Genomic DNA, 13,272 nt, shown 5'->3' with positions numbered 1-13,272 from the left:
ATATTAAGGTCTACGCTTTCATATTTATTATATGTTATCTATAGATAGTATAAAAATGTTAATTAATTTAATTAACCTTATTGTGTAGTTTACAACATTACTATTTTTAAAATTCAAAAAACTATTGAATAGTACACATTTTTCAATAGGGAAAAAGACCAAAAGGGAAAGAAATAATTTTGTTATTGATAATTTTTACTACACGTAAAGCTTTATAAAATTAAGTTTTAAGAAAATTCTCTCAGTTTCAAACTACATTGCTTAAAATATTTTATTATAAAAGTGGAGCGGTGATGTGGTATATTATGTATGATGCTGTATTTATGATAAAAACCCAAGCGTCATTTTAATATAATATACAAATACTTGAAAATCCATTTTTACACTTTCTACTATATAACTACTAGTGAATTTTAAATGCAGTGAGTATTTATACCAAAAATATTATTACATATTAATCATATTAGATATTAATTTATATCGTGAAGTATTATCAATTGTCAATGATTTAGATCGTACTGTAATGTGTAATTTAATATGACTTATACTATATCTTGTAATTTTTTTGATTTTGTATACTTAGATGTGTATTTATAATATATATAATATGTACGTGTAGATAGTAATTAGTACTTTACAATATTAAAGTGAATTTTATAACAAGGTAAATTTTTATTTAGTTTCTTCTTAAACTAATTATTACAAAGTGATTAAAATTAATCCGTTGCAGTATAGTAAAAAGTCAATTTCAATATTAAGTGATTTGAGCGATAAACAATATTATTTACTAAGAACTAATCGTTACCTTATTCATCCAATCGAACGCATGCAGTTAATAAACCGTTCTTCTCTGTTAGACTCAATCTATTTGTATACACGAATCAATAAGTCAATATGGCAACGACTCCAGGCTGAAAACCTCAAACTTCCTCTAGGAAGAACTAGCCTAATTAATGTAAAAAATTTCTGTAGTCATATCGTTCGACAATCTTAAAAGTACGTCGAGAAACTGATGGTGACTGGACAGTTCGATTATAAGAAATGTAAAAATATGTAACTAACTAACATACGAGATCCGCAATATAGTCGAGCTTCGACAGGTGATTTGATGTATCCGATTTCCGCATAAGGTGGAAGAGGATAATAAAACCAAAATTTTTCTAACCTCCAATGTCGAAGTACGACCCCCCAAATTAAGGAATCGCCTATATATATATTTATACACGCGCGCGTGTCTATGTGTATGTAAAATGTGTTATGTAATAGCGTCAAAAACTGGACTTAAAAAATCAAATTCAATGATTACAATCCCTAATGCTACCTTGTCGATATGTGCATTTGACGGCCTAGCGTTATAGTTTCTGATATAAGGATTTAGCTGTCACGTCTTTTGACGTTGATTTGTTTTAAGGAAAAAACAAAAGTCTCATCTAAGTTTTCAGAATTCACAAGAGACTATGTTTGGTTCCAAATTTAAAGAAAAGGAGGGAGTGTTCGCTTATAAAAAAACAATCTGTCTTAGTATGTTCTCTTAGTTTTAAGTTTGTAAAATATTTTTAATTTTAGTATTTTAAGAGGACAGGCGATTTTGTTAATATTGCCGGAGGCCGCTTCTAACCGGTTTTATTGGAAATCTATGATCCACACCAGGCAGGGGTCGAACAAAATGATGATGATATTTAGTTGTCTATGTCTATTATCTTTACAGAAATGACTCTAAACGATTTGTTTCTTCTTATTAACATTATATCAATACAGAACTTCAAAAATAAAGCGGATTAGAAACACATTTATATTCATAAAACAAAGTAGGTTTTTTTAATAAACTTAGTCTATAAACAATAATATTTTGTTAGTATCGCGTGACCCTGTTAGTTCTGTGAAAGTTCGCACTGAAACACACCTTATTCCGGAAATGAGGTATCCATGAGTTAGTTTTTCATATCATTGAAATTGTTTCATTGTTATATAAATGATTAGGTTTTTCAATGCCACGAGCCGTGTTTATACTGCATATTTAAATATTGTGTGTGACGTGGCATAACATGTGTGTTAAAATAATGAAAATTATTCATTGTAAAATTGTCTCAAAACCAACGTTAATAAGGAATATTATTTCAAAATAACGACCTTTTCTATTTATGATTATGGTCTCTTTTAAACATAGAACTCAAGAAGCTGACACATGAGTTACAAACGAATGTCTATAGTAACGGAAATTAAAACATAGCAGATAGCATATATTTTTTTAACCGGACGTATAAGGAAGGAGTACAATCGATGATAAATGATACACCTCTGATTTAAGGGAGTACGGATCCACAGCGTTGAATTATAAAATAGACATTAATTTAAATTACGGGACCTTATAGATTGCAGCAGTAGACACCGTCTTGCCAAAAAGTTCTATGATTGGATAGTAATATATGACGACAGCAATGTACAAATTAAAGTCTAGCCTTTGTAAATATTTATCAACCTATATGGTAACATAGGATACTGTTTTCGGTAAACAATAGTTGATTAGTGCGTTACCCGAAAGCTTAGTAAGAAAATTGTTTACTAACACTTTGTGTGTATGTCTAAAAAACAATAGATTTTTATTATTAAACTAGTGAAGTAAAATTTATCTACATGACTAATTGGTACGTCTGATGACTTATTGATTTATATACTATATTATATAGGCACGTAGTACATTTGGGGGAGCCCAAAGATCGCTATGACAAAGACCGGTAAAGCGCTGCCCGCATCGAGTGACTTCTCTATTGTCTATTGTCTCATGTGAAGTTTTTGCTGTTAGCCTTGCGGCTTTTACAGCTTCATCGGAAACGAGTTCACGAAACGGAGGGGTACGTGAACTATATAAAACTACAGGATTCGAGTTTCCGAACCCGTATCAGTACTCGGCGGGGAGACGAGGAAATCACAAAGGTAGATAGTAGCAGCGGGGCCCACCCAAACAGCCCTCGAAGACACAAACCCAGCGCGACCCAGCAATGTATGGAATGATACTTATCCTACCTCGGATCGTCCACGCTGTTCGCGGCGGCGGCGTCGGGAGGCCGACGCCGTTTACGTAATGGACGGTAGGAAGTGTGGTGAATGATCTTTGTGCATCGCACGCGTTTTTTCGTGCGGTGAGCGCCAGTGGAGTGGTTGCTGTAGATGGTGAGTTATCGCTTGCAGTGTAGTGAGTGTCTGAAGCATGCGGTGTGTGGTGAGTGGATTGTGGGAACCCTGCGATATGATCAGTAAGGACGTCTTTATGATGCCTTACGAGGTTTCTGAAGGAATCGCCGGGGGTGTAGCGAGATGAGTTCGCTATGAGGGGGTTGTAAGAGGCCTTCGCGAAGTATGCCTTTGAGCATGCCTGGAAGAACTCTTGGACGGTTTCTAGTTGGAGGTCACTGTGGAGATCGATGTTACGTTGGAACCACCTGGCGCCGGTTGAGAGCCGGGTGATGCGGTTCTGTAACATCTGTAAGGATTGTAGTATGTGCGCCGGGGCGTGGGCGAAGACTACGCTTGCGTAAGCGAACACGGGTCTTACACAGGTTTCATAAAGAAGAAGTTTATGTCTGAGAATAGTAGTAAGTAGATGTCTGAGAAATAATAGAAGCCTAGTGTCAAAGGTGACACCTAGGTATTTAACGGTTTTCGTCCAGGGGATAGGACGACCGTAGAGGGATATGACGCCCGGGTTTTGACCAAACCTACGTCTAAGACGAGTGACTTGCCGTGATCTTGTTTATGTCGTCGGTCTACCTAGAGGGGGGTTAACCCACGCCGCCATCGGCTCGTGGCCGCCACTCGAGAACCTTTCGGCTCTAAGAGCAGTGATTGCAGTGATTACAGCGAAGAATTTTCATTGTTGTATACATACTAAATTGCCATAAAAAAAGTAAATTAATTTGTTTCCAATTAGTACGAATTATCTTTATTTTTAGAGCAGTGTTCTAATTACATATTTCATGTCTTTTAAATGAAATATAAAATTTTTCATGTGCAGATTAACATCACGTAAATGAGTAGACAAAATTCCACGCATTTCTATCAACTTAAAATTCTTGAATTATGTTAAAGGATCTATTTAATAAAGTACTTTTAATTTTAGATTTAAAAATAAGAAAAAGAATTGTAAGATAACTGGTGAAACTCTATACATTCGTACACTCGGGCCCATGAAAGAAATAAGAATAGTTACGTTTAAGTATATTTATGATAAGTTATGAGGACCATACGACTTTTTACAAATAAATTTATACCGTTTCATATTTACCTAATAAGACAGTCAGACCGATGGGCCACGTGTTTTCGTTACGCACATAAAGGATAAAAAAGGTACCATGAAACAAAACATTTATTAAAGGTTTCTTCCACTAGAAGGAAGAGGATTTAGGCGCGACTTCAAAAAAATTGTTTCTGCTAGTAAAAAATAATGCTAATATAAACCTAGTAGAAAAAGGTTTTTTCGTTTCGTTTGTAATAGAAGATTACAAATATTTATGTAATTTTACAAACTGTTCGTCTATATTCTATATTATATCGTATTATACGAATTCTATCGTCGTTAAATAGCATAGAGGTTTTGTGAAGACGTCGAAACTGTAACTCTGTAAGAAAATTATAATTTATTTTCCTTCCAGTAGGTCATAAATGACTATAGCAATGCCTTCGTATAAGCCTAGTTTGATATATAACCTTAGAAGTAAGAAAATGGTTTTGTTCGTGCTTTTACATTTCACGTACAGTATGTAACAAAAAATGTTGGTATTTCATGATATTGGTACGTTGGTATGTTTATAATATAACGGAAAGTTTATTTATTATATAATTTATTAACGGCATTTCAAAGAAATTACTGATTTTCTAATCTATGTCAATCATTTAATACCAAAACCGTTTTGATGATGAGTCAAAGTCTATATAACATGTAATAAATATGTTTTATTTAATTTTAATTTGAAGAATACCGTTAGCAAATTTAAAAAATTGTGATTGTAAGTTTTCATTTAACCCTTATTATTACAACATATTTATACACTACAGATAAACCGAAACATAAACAGAATCATCTTTTGGGCTAACTTACGGGTATTAAGGAATATATTAAGTTTCTAAGACAATTTCAAAAGAAGCGTCTTTAATTTTATTTTATTATCTATAACCCTGCAACCTTCCTCGACCGATCGTCGGGACCGTTCTTCAGAAGTAGTCGAGATGGGCGACGTATGGCGAAGTTTCCGCATTTACTGACGTGTCCTCGGAAAAAATCTGACATTAGCGAAATTCAAGATGGCGGCTGCACCGCGGGTACTGACTTTTGCGCTATGACGTTTTTTCTCGAAATCGGTGTCGTTTTTGGGTAATCGCGAAACGCTCAATGCAATAAAAGTACGGTAAACGAATAAGATGGCCGCCGAGATCTCGCATGCCCGTGTTCGAACGCTCGCTTCGCGGTCGCCCGACGTCTATATTGTGCTCTTCCTTTTCGGAAATATATCCAACTTTACCAACCCAGATGAATTTTTTTGCATTTTTTCGAATTCGATTATCTGTCGCGAATCGCGACGCCTGAGGTTATAGCTGGAAGCTATATAAAGACGAGATTGCAAGACTCTCACGGAAGTTTTTCAAAGTTAAGTTTTTAACCCTGGCTCATACAAATTTTCCGACCTTTCATACAAAAAATTTCAAAAAACATGGAACAACATTTTGGACTCGTCGCGGTAGTAATGATATTTGTCCATTTTCGGTGCCTTTTACTGGCGACACCGGCCACAGGATTTTTTGATCAATCGGGACCTATATTCGAGGCTTTCTCCGTGAAGGTTGAAAATAGAAGTTTGCAATGTATGAGTCATTTTTTTTAAATACTCCAGTGTACTCTAGAAAAATATGACCTTTGGAAAATTCAAAGAAGATTATAAATCGAATTTTTAAATATTATATTTATCCTCGGTCACTTATCCTGAAATAATAGGTTGTCAAATATCTCCCTTCCGCCTTTTTGTCTTTTGAATTTCGCGGCTATGTACAAAGCGCTACAGAGCTCGTATCTGGCAATACTACACATAATTTGAAAGGTCTTGACATAACCTACAAAACGACGCTATGCATGATTAGTTTGGATATTGCGTTCAACAGTTATAGACGTGTAAACATGGAGTTCACTAACGCCGAAATTCGCGCTATTTTAAAGTTTTCCTTCGTTAAAGGCAAATCCGCTAGAGAAATGTTCCGTGAGATTAATCGTGTTTTGGGGGATGGTACTCTATCACTTCGAACCGCGGAGGAATGGTTTCGACGATTCAGAGCCGGCGAAAACGACACCATGGATAAGTCAGCCGGCGGAAGACCTGTGACGACAAATACCGATCAAATCATGGACTACATCGAGTTAGACCGGCATGTGGCATCTCGTGACATCGCCCAGGAGATGGGAGTTAGTCACCAAACCATTTTAAACCATCTGCAGAAGGCTGGATACAAAAAAAGCTTGATGTTTGGGTGCCGCATGATTTGACGCAAAAAACCTTCTGGACCGAATCAACGCCTGCGATATGCTGCTGAAACGGAACGAACTCGACCCATTCTTGAAGCGGATGGTGACTGGCGACGAAAAATGGATCACATACGACAATATCAAGCGAAAACGGTCGTGGTCGAAGGCCGGTGAATCGTCCCAAACAGTGGCCAAGCCGGGATTGACGGCAAGGAAGGTTTTGCTGTGTGTTTGGTGGGATTGGAAGGGAATCATCCACTATGAGCTGCTCCCATATGGCCAGACGCTTAATTCTACCATCTACTGCGAACAACTGGACCGCTTGAAGCAGGCGATCGACCAGAAGCGTCCAGAATTGGCCAACAGTAAGGGTGTATGTAGTGTTCCACCAGGACAACGCCAGACCACACACTTTGTTGATGACTCGTCAGAAGCTACGGGAGCTCGGATGGGAGGTTTTATCACATCCACCATATAGCCCGGACATAGCGCCAAGTGATTACCACCTGTTCCTGTCCATGGCGAACGCCCTTGGTGGTGTAAAGTTGAACTCAAAAGAGGTTTGTGAAAAGTGGCTGTCCGAGTTCTTCGCAAATAAGGAGGGGGGCTTCTACGAGGGAGGTATTATAAAGTTGCCGTCTAGATGGAAACAGATTATCGAACAAAACGGCGCATATTTGAACTAAATCCGATCACTGTAACACTTTTTATAAAGCATTGAATAAAGAGCAAGAAAGCGGAAGGGAGATATTTGACAACCTGTTATTTATTGTATAAAATTATTATTGTCTTATATTTTAATTTTTTATGTTATAACTCAAATTTCCGCGGCAGTATCGAATCTGCCATTGAATACTGGAACGTTTTGACGTACGATGAATGAAAATTGGTAAGAAAAAAGGGTGGTTAAGTAGTAGCTAACAATAGATTAAATATATAAAATTATAGTATTCGTTTTACTGCAAAATAGCTTAATAGAGTTTGTCTCTGGATAGAAGCACAGTTACAAATGGTTAAGATTACTTAATTAAAACTATTAAAAGTAAAACAAAACAATAATAAATTTATTATTTTGTTACGTACTTAGTAGTCACAGTACACGGTTGTCTGTGTTAAATAAATATAAGGTCATAATATATAGAGACGTCATAGTTTTTTTTAACGAAAACACAGCATTAAATATATCATTGAGAAACACTTAAGATTCCATGTAAATGTAATACCATATTTTTATTGAGTTTTTATTGAGATTATTGTTGATGCTTTTGTTTATTTTTACTTAGTAAACTTTTCTTAATTCAGAAATAATAAAGGGTGTACTTTATTTCTTTATGTGCTCGAAAACCGAATCATGTTATTCTTAATCTTCAATTGGCTTTTATTTTGTATTATTTTTTAATATAACGAACAAACATCAATAAAGGTTGAACTTTAATAGAATTTATTTTACATGAATGCTCTGCCTTTGAAAAGTTATATCTTCTATGAAACATGTTTGGTTGAACTCTGTTGAATTTTAAATTAGTTGTGTTAAGTAAATGAAGCAATTCTTTAAGTTAAGAACGTCTGCTGTTTACTTGTTGAAGGTGTAAATTAGTATTGTTTTCGTAAATATTCTCACTAATTTTGAAAAACAAACAGAATATGGAAATTATCAAACTATAATTAACATATTGTCTGATTTTAATAAATATAGTAATCCATATGAACCTGAAATCAGCGATAGACTTGGAGTACTTTCAATGGTCATAATTTATATAGTATGTGGTCAGCACTTTGTAATAACAAGTGAAAAATCATAAAAAATAACAATTATCTAGCATGGTTGAATGCTTTAAAAAAAGCAATCCATACTCGTGGGTGTCGTTAACAAGGATTGAAATATAAATTATGCAGGGATTGGTCAGCGCAACCTGATAACTATACGTACATACAACACAAATTCTTGTTAAAACTATTCGCCTATGGTTTTTACGATTATGTTCGTAGGCAATAATTGCTTTATAAATGGAAGAGAAAATTATGTTTTTGCGACCCAGTTTTCTGGATGAATTGTTTAAATAATACAAAGACATGAATTTAAAAATATAATTTTATAAAATACACATGGTTAATTTAATAATAATTAAAAACGCTTTTCGTTAATCTGAATACATTTTCAAACATGTAATTTTTTATTCGACCTCTAATAAATGTTCACTAAATACAACAAACTTATGAATTCAAAGCATGGACGACTCAATTTTATAGAGCTGCTAGAAATATTAGTAATCACAAATAAAAATAAGAGCATTTTACCAATCGTTATATGTATATATGTAACGTTATATTTTTTTGATATGTATACCCAAAATTTTAATCTGAGAGAACTTATATAAAATTTACAATAAATTTTTCAAATTTATCGTTTATAAATAGATATCTGATTTGATTATATAGGAATTCATAAAAGACGCATAAATGGTGCGATAAAGTTTTTATGAAATGGTAAGGCATTGTTTTTCAATATTAGCAAACTAATTTGGACAGCATAGATTATTCTAAGTATATCTTTTGATTAATATCTAAAATTTAAATAGAATTAACTATAATAACAAAAATGTGTAATTTATTACCAGTGTACCAAATATTTAAAACTAATATATATATATATATATATATATATATATATATTAGCCATATTTTCGATTTAGATGATGGGAAATATAACATATAAAGAGTTGGACAGGCCACAACTATAAAATTCTAAATGTATTTAGAAAACAATAAGAAGCGAGAAAAGTGGCTATCGTAATACGCGAGGGACTTGCTCTAAATTGGTACGAAAAGAAAGAGCAATTTATTTTTCTGAATATAGCCATTTATTAAACATTATTATATGTTGTTCAATGTTCTGTACTCAAAATAAAGTTTAATTTAAATATAAAGTTGATCACAGCCTATTGAAGTTATAGCCTCAATAACTTTTGAGAATCAAAACTAAGCTGCCCATAACCTTGCATTTAAAGATACTAAAAGGAATATTCTTTTGTCACAGTAGGATGGTACTTTTTTTTAACAGATAAAGCTCCGTTCTTTTCACATATTTGTGTCATAATAATACTTAAAAGTTATTAATGAAGGAGGATCAGATTCCTAATAAATTTGTAAAGAATTAAAAATATATCTTAAGTAAGTTTTTATGTTAAGCGACTTTTTTAAAATTACTGTTATAGTTAAATAGTATGAATTACGAATCCATAACTAATATAGCCTTTAAGTAAATTTTGTTACTAACTTACTTATATTCTATGGACTCACTAGATTCTGAAATAAAAATTATTCATTCATTCACTGAACATGATTTTTGTAGAAACAGTGAAGTTTCTACAAAAACCATGTTTTCCATGTTCCTTTAAGAGCTTATCCACGTTTTTTATGAAAAAAGATGAGAAAAAGTTTATTGTAGAAATAAACTGTCGAGAATTTTTATGTGCGTATCCATATTAAGAGGCGGGTGAGATCTAAATCAGAATCTCGCCGATCGGAGTGTCAAACACATTTCAGAAATAGAACTATAATAATAGTTATCTTTTAATTTATTTGATCTATGGTTTTGTATGGCTGGTGTTACATTTGTTCAAAGGCAGAAAAGATATTGTTAAACTGAATGAATTATTATGTAATAACAAACTCATGAATTTTGTATCAGCTCCGTTTACGTTTCTGTTTGCCATATTCCACAACAATTCGCAAGTACAAATTGTATGTCACCATATAAACAGGCGAAACTTTTTTGTGGATATGTAGTAAATATTTTTAGTAAACCGTTTTTTATTTCTTATTGTACAATAATATCTTTAAAAACATATCTTATAGAAGAAAATTAATGTTATCATCTGAGACGATGTGAATGAAAACCGTACAGAGGTAATGTATTTTAAATTCACATGTTATTACAAAAAACATTACATAAAGGTGATTTCATTAAACGTGAGTGAATATCAGGACTTCAAAATCTTATTACATAGCGGTATTTATTCGTGCAATGTATTTTTATGAGTATCTCTAAAAAACTGGAAATTATGTAAATCATTTTGTCCGTGCTTAAAAAACAATTAGTTTGTTAGTTTATTCTATTCAAGCCTACTACTTGAAAAGTCATCCAAAGTGTTTGAGACAATTTTGTTTCTATACTTTACTTCGTAAACATAAAGTATTAAAAAGTAATTAAATGTAATTATGTTGAACTTGAAAATATATATTTGTAAATATGTCAATAGTTGTGAAAAGAAGATAATTGTATTAAAAATTTCAATTAACGTATTGTAAAAAATCTTAATAAGGTAATGTTAAGTACGTATTGTACAAATTTACAAAATTAATAATTTTGTAAATTTAAGGGAAAGCCGTTTAATTTCTAAACAGATTTGTTGTCAATTAATATTGTTTAACTTTATATACCCAGTAAAGAAGTGAAGCAGAAATTCTTACCATTTTCTCTGATAAGACCTTATGATGAAATCTTATAATCAAATCATAAAAAATTCATAAATAAAGAAGGTTCTACTGTTAAGGACCTTGTATTATGACACATTGTTTTTATAGCGAAATTGTGAATAACAATTTTATTTTTAAATTAACGAATAATCGTTATTGAGGAAGTTGTTCGATTACCACAGTTTCAAACAATTTTAAAGTCGTAATTCTGAGTTCTTAATAAAATACTTAGTACACTTTCAATAGTCTTTAGATGACACTTTATTTATATTTTTTTCTGAAAAAAGAAGGAGAAATAAAAGCATCTATTTTTACATGAGTTTTATTTCTCGTTATTGCAAGAAAAGAATGTGTAGCGTTCTTTCATAATGTACGTTTGAGTTAAGTTTGTTATGTACAGTATGTTATGCTAGCTGTCTTGAAAATATTTATTTTTCTGTCTTATTAATTCAAGTTACTTATTAAAATTTTATATACAACATTCACCGCGTAATAGTTACCCTTTTAATCCGAAATGATTGTGTTGATTTGCTTTGACACTTTTTTATGGTATTTTTATGCTCAATGTTTTAACTGGATCGAGAATGTAAGCATAATATGAAAAAGTTTTTATATCATTTCAGTATCTCCATTTCAACCGACCACGAGTTTTCGTCATAAACATTCTTCCTTCTTTACAATATCGCAATTTTTACTTAACTTCTATGGATGAAAAGAATCTAATTTTGTAAAACACGTCCTCAGTGTCGTTAAACTTTTTTACTTGCTCGGACTTCTGATTACGGAGATGAGATGCTGCAAATTGTCTATGTTTAGTTCAATTTCAGAAACGAAAAGTATATTGCAATAACCAAAAGCTTTAAGGTTTGCAATGTTTTGAATTTTATACCGATTTATTATCACGTATTTTAACATCGTCTTTTATATTAAAGCTATTCGTAATTTATAATAGTTTTTTTAAATCAACTAAATAATAGAAATAAGAAGAACGGGGTTAAATTATTGGAACAAGGAGCTCGTTACTGCTGTTTTTCATATATCTTATAGTACCAAGCTTTCTTCTTTAATGCTGTTTACAGGATTTTGTATACACAAAGTAAAAAAAGATGCATAGCTATTCCTAGCTCATCATAATTTTGCAGTATCTGAAAAAAATATCTAATTATAATTTAACATCATCACGCACGGTGCTGGATGCTAAACACTCCTTAAGTGTGAAACAACATTTATATTTTAACCGATAACGAAACATGCGATTTATGAAGCTTATAAAAAATACAGACGGGTCATATAACCACGCAGGGCAACAATAAAACGCCCGTTATTTGCTGTTATAGCTAGTAATTTGGCGTCCTTTTCACTCACCACCCGACAGACAGATTCATGCAAAGTATTCTTTACATAAATAGTTTTTTCAATTATTTTTTCATTTCATTGCATTTTCAATTACTTGATAGTGATACAGTAAGTAAAGCCAAATATTATCTTATTCACTGTGATCTTAAAGATAGCATTGTAATTAAATTGACAAGTGTAGTAGATTTTATTAATGCTAAAGCTAAAGCACTAATAGGGACAAGTGGTAAAGTCTTCACATGAAACTAAATTTGGTGTCATCTTGGGATTCAAAACAAATTTACTAAATAACTGTACCAGAATTTTAAGATTAATCACGCTTATACTAGATTTGGTAGTGTACTAGGTACACTAGAAAGTAAATAACATCGCACAATTGTTTACCCGCAACTCCGATCGAGAACACTCTTTAAGTCAACCGACTAGCCTTCAAGAACGCCGATGTAACGTACGACGCACTTTGAAATAGCTACAACAAATGGTGTGCTATTCGCTACGCTGAGCAAATGTCGGAATCGTTTATGATATTATTCCCAGACGTGTATAAACAGTCAATATATATGTATGCGTATACAATATAAACAGAGCCAATAATAATAGGCGTTTAAAATGTTTTTCATTTCAATTCAGTTAGGATAGAGAACCATTTCGACTGCTAAATAGTTTACGCGGGGTTGGCAACTAAACGAGATTGCATCATAATTGACAAGCCAAAACACAATGCGAGTTCAGTGCTTGAACCCGAACTCGAACCCGAAGTGTTTCATGACTTACCTCTTATTGGTGACTTGCAAATAGGATTCGATCTCATACAATTCAGGGTAAAGGCGCCCAGTGTCTTCAGCATTTGGAGTGTCGTAAGTGTTTTCAGACTTCCCCGCTTCCCGTAGAAGCTGACGTAGTTTGTTTCTTTGAAGAGAACGTCAGGT

The sequence above is a fragment of the Battus philenor genome, unplaced genomic scaffold (assembly GCF_028537555.1).
Source record: "Battus philenor isolate CCGP_79_NKW_IND1 unplaced genomic scaffold, ilBatPhil1.0.hap1 SCAF_6, whole genome shotgun sequence".
Classification (NCBI taxonomy): domain Eukaryota; kingdom Metazoa; phylum Arthropoda; class Insecta; order Lepidoptera; family Papilionidae; genus Battus; species Battus philenor.
Note: the sequence above shows the minus strand (reverse complement) of the source record.